Source organism: Bidens hawaiensis, unplaced genomic scaffold (assembly GCF_021521415.1).
Source record: "Bidens hawaiensis isolate Kalapana, Puna unplaced genomic scaffold, B.hawaiensis_p1.1 tig00004748_1, whole genome shotgun sequence".
Classification (NCBI taxonomy): domain Eukaryota; kingdom Viridiplantae; phylum Streptophyta; class Magnoliopsida; order Asterales; family Asteraceae; genus Bidens; species Bidens hawaiensis.
In genome coordinates this window covers 1670254-1677441 of record NW_027491294.1, presented here as the reverse complement: position 1 = coordinate 1677441, position 7188 = coordinate 1670254, and the positions used below count along the sequence as shown (strand labels likewise).

At 31.8% G+C, this 7188-nt stretch overlaps 1 pseudogene across 1 annotated transcript; it reads left to right on the top strand.

Annotated features, from left to right (window-relative positions):
* Positions 1 to 1160: 1160 nt before the first annotated feature.
* LOC143627930 (putative methyltransferase TCM_000331) lies at positions 1161 to 3083 on the top strand (annotated as a pseudogene). Its single transcript, XR_013152666.1, has 4 exons — positions 1161 to 1297; positions 1388 to 1798; positions 2354 to 2604; positions 2737 to 3083. The product of XR_013152666.1 is annotated as a putative methyltransferase TCM_000331 (transcript).
* The last annotated feature ends 4105 nt before the right edge of the window (positions 3084 to 7188 follow it).

The window sequence follows — 7188 nt, the reverse complement described above, 5'->3', positions numbered from 1 at the left end:
GAACTTTTCATTTAAGTTAAACTTAAAATAAAAAAGAATCGTGTAACTAAATCATATTGAGAAATTAATTTAGGGTTTGATTATGGGGTTAGTTTTAAATTTTACGTTTCTAATATTGATACATTTTATTGTATTTTAATTTTATTTATTGTAAGAAAATTAATAATATACTTAGGGTTTGATGATGAAAGGGTTTCACAAATAAATGAGATGTTATAACCCGTTTAAAAGCTATTTGGGTTTGATTAGACCCGTGACCCGCTTATTTTTTACTATAAAATTGTTTTATAATTATAAATAATATCTTTTTTAAAGAAAAATGGATATTAGTTTTTATTCTATCCCTATTTTATATGATTTTATATTATATATTTGGTGATATTAATTTTTAATATAATAAGATGTTATAACCCGTTTAATGGCTATTTGGGTTTAGTGAGATCCATATCCGTGAATTTGGGTCAAATGAATGAGAAACCACCATTTATAAAAAAAAAATATAAAAAAAAAATCTGATGGACTGAAAAAAAATAAAGAGGTTTCGTTTATATATATTTAAGATTCGAATATAGAATGAGACTGTGAATATCAATTCAAAATCCGTCCTATCGCCATCCATCGCTATTTACTTTTTCTTCTTTCTCTCTCTCTCATTTTATTATTATTATTATTATTACTATTACTATTACTATTTTTATTTTTATTTGGCTCTTATTATATTAACCAAAATCAATAAAAAATAGTGTTTTGCTTCTCTTGAATAGTAATAATAAAATAATTATTCATATTGTGATGAAGTCCTTTTCAATGTAGTGTAGTGGTAAGGAGTTTGAGTTTCTCAATAAAGACTCGAGTTCAATTCTCACAACATTTTAGGGGGGACATAGGTAGCTCAATGAAGGAAGACTGAGATCATTGTGATCTCCAGTTCGATTCTGAGGGCAATCGGGTTTTACCACTAGTGTGCTTTCGGGCGGGTGAGTTTTCCCTGAAACTTAAGATAACTTGGAGGTGCTTAAGGGCTGCGTACGGCTGTGTTGGGCCTACTGGCAATGACCTTTAGCCATTGGGTCACCCCTTACAAAGTACCTAGTCATTCTAATTTGTTGATCGTTCAGAAAAAAAATATTAACATCACGCCTTCATGACTTATTGACTTATGGAAGCCTATTTAAAGCATTAACATGAAAAGCCTCCAACTATAGGGAAACGAAAAGTAATCATGTCATCAGTAGACATTCTTCATATGAATAATGGCGATGGAGATTCAAGCTATTCTAACAACTCCCTTCTCCAGGTCTTTCTTTATCTCAAAGTCTTATGTTTTCTATATGTTTTGAGTGGATTAAACATCCTTCTAACTTATGCATTCAACAATGATTTCTAGAAAATTGTGATACAGAAAGCAGCACCGGTTTTAAAGCGTGCAATCAAGGATATGGCGAATCAAGGTGTCTTCTTCGACCATTGTTTTACGATTGCAGATTTAGGATGCTCCTCCGGCATGAATACGTTGTTGGTTGCACATGACATAATTGATTCAGTCCACGAGGCGTGTAAAGAAAATAATTGCAAAATACCACAATTTCAAGTATGCTTAAACGATCTATTTCCAAATGATTTCAATAATGTTTTCAAGTTATTACCCAACTTTTATAAAGTCCTAAAGAAGGACAAGGGAGAAAAGTTTGGGCCATGCTTTGTTTCAGCTGTTCCAGGTTCTTTCTATGGTAGACTCTTCTCTAACGAAAGTCTACACCTAGTTCACTCCTCTTACAGTGTCCATTGGCTTTCTCAGGTTTGTGAAATACCCAACTATATAACCATCGTTGTGATTATTGCCAAAATGATGAGGAATAAGATTGGAAGAAAAATATACACTACTACATGCAGGTTTATATAACTAAGTGTTGGTAATCAAAGGCACATATAGTTTTTTTGTATTAAAGGGATTGAACCACCACACTTTTACAAGACACTTTAGTCACCTATTTATACTAAAACATACACCATAAAAACTGCATAATCTAAAACAACTTGTACAACTAATTGCAAGTTACAACCTTATCTTTCTAAATATGCTAACCTTCATTATATTTACTTATTTAATATAACAACTTCACACACCAGCTGTTTACCTTGCCTATTACAAAATTACCCAAGGTTTAAAAGCTTTAACAACAGTAAAATACCAAGGGTTGCAGCTGACCCGCTTCATAACATGTGAACATATTGATTAACACCAACACTAAGTAATATGACTCCTAAATCTAGTTGTGTTGTATTTCGAGATCATGTTAGGTTACTTTGAGATCTGTTTGATGATAAACTTAAACCCATGTAATTTGTGAAGGTACCTGAAGGCCTTGATGATAATTAAACAAATATATACATGGCAAAAACAAGTCTTCAAAATGTATTGCAAGCATATGGAAAACAATTTTGTGAAGACTTTACAAAGTTTTTAGAATCACGACGTGGGGAAATAGTACACGGCGGACGCATGATTTTAACATTACGCAGTCGGAGGAGCCTTGATCCAACTCTCGATGATAGTAGCAGCTATTGGGAGTTACTACATCACTTCTTGAAATGCTCGAGGAGGTTCGTTAAATATTATACGTGTTATTGATCAATTATTTATAAAAGTACTATAGTCGTAAAGTAATAACCAATTAATATACTAGAGATAATTACGATAAATAATAACCAGTACGTATATTGTGTTTAACTTAGGGGCTGGTTCACGAGTCAGATATTAACTCATTCAATCTTCCATTTTATTATCCACACGAGGATGAAGTTAGGAGCATTATTCAAGCAGAAGCATCATTCTATCTTGATAACATGAATTTCATTGAATTCAACTTCGATCAAGATGATACCGGTTACAACGCTAAACTAATCAGGGCTATTACAGAACCATTGTTCACTTTTCATTTTGGGGAGTCCATAATTGACGTGCTCTTTAAGAAGGTTGGCAAGAAAGTGACGGAACATCTAGCTACTAAGAAAATAAGACACGTTAATGTTGTCGTTTCATTGATCAAAAAATGAAACATTCAAGTGTTCAAATTAGTGTGTTCTTTTTTCTTTTTCTTTTTTTGTGTGTATGTGTGTGTTTATGTATTATATTATCCATCATATGCATCTTCAACTCTTTAAAAATATATTTGTTTTGTTTAATCTGGGCCTTTATTTACCTTTGCTCTCAAATAGTAATAAAAAAAATAATGAATTCTTTTACATATATATATAATAAACAAAACTTTTTTATTGCCACATGTTATCACCATATTAATTCCTTACAAAATTTTCCCTCATCTCTCTCATATTAAATATATTTATCTTTATTTTTAATAATTTTATATTTTAAATTTTCTTTCCTCTCTCTCATATTAAATACATTTTTTTTTCTGTTTAATCATTCAAACTCTTAAAAGACAAATTAACTATTGAAATATTCTCGATGTTTATGTTAATTCAAACGACTGATTTTTTAACCGGATAAAATATCAAACATTGTTCAAGTCAAAACAATTTATTATTGTTTCGATCCACGGGTTGGTTTAAAAAAGTAGTCATTTACAACATTTTTTTAATTTGCTATTTAATCAACTCATCATTTATGTTAAGTTCATAATCTTAAAAATATACAAAAATATTAACACTATACTACATGTTTTGGTTTTTCATGCGATAAAGACAACTTCTTACCTTTGGAATACAACTATTAATCAGACGATGAATTGACTTTGTATATCCTTATATTCTTCATATGGTATCTATTAGGCATAAAATGATACGTTACAAGAAATTATTAGTTTCTTGACTTTTTTATATGACCTCAAAATATAAGGTTGTTAAGTCATAGGTTAGTTCTAAAAGCTGATATTGAATTGATGCTGATTAAAATATTAACTAGAAAATTGGTCTATGCAATGAAATTAAGCTACATGTGAAAATACAATATGATAGCCGTGCTATAGAAGCCGAAATCATATCCGTAAATAATATTGGAACTCACAATTTTATTTATTTATTTTTTTAAATCCTACACCTTTAGATAAAAGTACTAATTTTAAAGAATGAAATTTTCACTTAATTTTTGTTTGGAATGAAGATTAACAAAAGCGAAGGTCAATCATTGTAGATTGTTGGTTTGTTTTTTAGACAATTTGTTTTAACTTATGACCAGTTATTTGTTGCATTATCTAGAGTTAAAATAAAAAACAATGTGAAACTACTAAGTTTTGAAAAAACAAGTAATTTACAAATATAACTACACATATTGTGCATCAAGAAATGTTTAGAGATTTATAAATTTTCTATTTCCATATTGTATAGTGTGTAATTTATTATACCATATAATATATCTTTATATTTGTTCAACATATTTTTTTGTATGTCACATTATGTTATTGTTTAAATAAATTTATTTATTCTAACCCGTGTGCTACACGGGTAGCTAACCTAGTATATATATATATAACTAGCTTTTGAACCCGTGCATTACACAAAATTTATCAAATAATAAAAATAAATTGGCTCATTATCTTACCATACTAATAAAAGAAAATGTTGAAGCTTATGTGTCAAGTATACATTTCTCCTAATTCCTAATCTCTAATCTCATTAATTCTAGATATTCATGGGTCATGGGTCAAAATCATTTTGTCAATTGAGTTATAACATGTGTGGATTTTATTCATCATTGAGTTAAGTGTCTTTTCAAACCCGGGGTTTGACCAAGTATACAACTTTAGTACATTTTTTAAATTTTATGCAAATAAACACTTGACGTTTCCAAATTCATCCTATTTTAGTACCTTTTGTTAACCTTTTTGTTTTTTCCATTAGGGATAAAATAGTTTTTTTTTCTCTCTTTTTACTTAACCATTTGGTCAAAAATAAATGAGCCAAACTACTTTAATAAAAAAAACAAACCGAACCACTATTTTAACAAAAAGAAACGAACCGAACCACTTTTTTAACAAAAAAAAATAAACGTACTGAACCACTCTTTTAACAAAAATAAACGAACCGAACTACTTGAAAAAAAAACAAACAAACCGAACCTTTTTTTAACAAAAATAAATGAACCAAGTCACTATTTTTCAGCAAAAATGAACGAACCAATCCACTTTTTGTAACAAAAAAATAAGCAAACAATGGCAATTGACTCTTCATTATTTAAAGATATGTAGATTTCACATTTATAATCACCTTTAAAAGCAATTGATGCTAGATAGAATCAATTATTGGGTTGGTGGTTGGTTTCAACATTGTAGTAAATATATATTTAGGTCTGCATTTATATTGTTTAATGACATTATGATCTAGATTATTGTCTATACACATTAATTATTATCTTTTAAATATTGTTACACGAGAAATTACATTAAGTTCAAAATTTTCCATCGTGTGTAATACACGAGGTAATATATGGAAAGATACATTTCATAAGTCATGAACTGAAAAAAAAAATTATAAGTTTTACTTTGTACATTAAATTAATTTATAAGTATTTTAAGAATCACAATTGATATAACGACCTTATTTATTTATACTTGACAAATCCCGTGTAATATACGGGTTTAAAAGCTAGTTTGAAATATATGAACACAATTAGACCATCCGTAGTCCAACTTTGAAGCCGGCGTTTTGGGTTATAACGTCGGGGGCACCCCCCCCCCCGGCGTTTTGGGATTATTTTTTTAAACGTTATACACATAACGCGTTAAATGACACCCATATCAAAAACTAGCCGTAATATAGTGACCGTTGGAGCTGTTGGAATTAAAAAATATATATATATTAAACCAACTCATCCCCAATCAAAACTCAACAAACTTATTAAAAATCTCTTTCAACTCTATATTTCCTCACACAAAGTTCACTATATAAATGGATCCTCCATCTATATATAAACGGTTTTTCGGGCCCGACCAACAAGCCGACAACGAGGCGGAGGAACAGGCGGTTACGAGTGCGATTATGCTCGCGACAACTTATATGAGTTCCGTTACGAGTGCGATTAGCTCTCCACCACCCCTCGTTTCAAAAAGAGCATATATTGAACGAGATCGTACCGAAGCCAACAACCAGTTGATGGCGGATTACTTTTGCGACTCGCCGAGATAGAAGAACCCGAAGACCTTTAGGCGTCGTTTTCGGATGTCTAAAAATTTATTTATGCACATCACCAATGATTTGGAGCGTGAGCTTGATTACTTTAAGCAAAAGCCGGACGGTCGAGGGACGCTAGGATTCACGGCTATTCAGAAGGTTACGTCAGCCGTACGCGTGCTCGCCTACGGAAACACGGCCGACATCAATGACGAGTATTTAAAGATGGCCGATAAAACAACTCGGGACACCTTGGAGTATTTTTGTTATGGTACGTTTTGTTTTTTTTTTATAAATAGTTTTATCACTTGTTTACTTTAATCAATTATTTTATAAAAGTTGTGTAAAATATAGGAATATTGAAACTATATGGATAACATTATCTGAGAGAGCCCAACTGGAACGATCTACAACGTCTTTACGAGGCACATACAAGGGTGCATGGTTTCCCCGGCATGATAGGGAGTGTATATTGCATGCATTGGAAATAAGCTAATTGTCCAACTGCATGGCGAGGTCAATTCACACGAGGTGACCAAAAGGGACCAACAGTCAGCCTTCAAGCGATTGCTTCATACGACCTTTGGATTTGTTCGGCATTCTTTGGTGTTCCTGGTTCCAACAATGACATAACCGTCTTAGAGCAGTCTCCTGCGATGGAGAGTTACATATCTGGGACCGTTCCCGTCGCTTCGTTTTGGGCTAACGATAACTTCTACCATCATGGGTACTATCTTGGTGATGGAATATATCCCGAGTATGCGATAATCGTTAAAACATTCAGATACCCGATGGATGAAAAAAGACAGTATTTTAAGAAAGTGCAAGAGTCTGCGAGAAAGGGTATCGAGAGGTGTTTTGGTGTTCTTCAACAACGATGACATTTTGTTAAAAATCCTTGTCGTCTATGGTGTTTAGAAAGAATGAAATGTGATATGTATGCGTGTATCATAATGCATAACATGATCATCGAGGACGAGGGAAGAGCAATATGTCCAACTTTCATACCGGACTCGGATCCACCACAGACTCTAGCAAGTATGGAGCAAAGACTCGAAA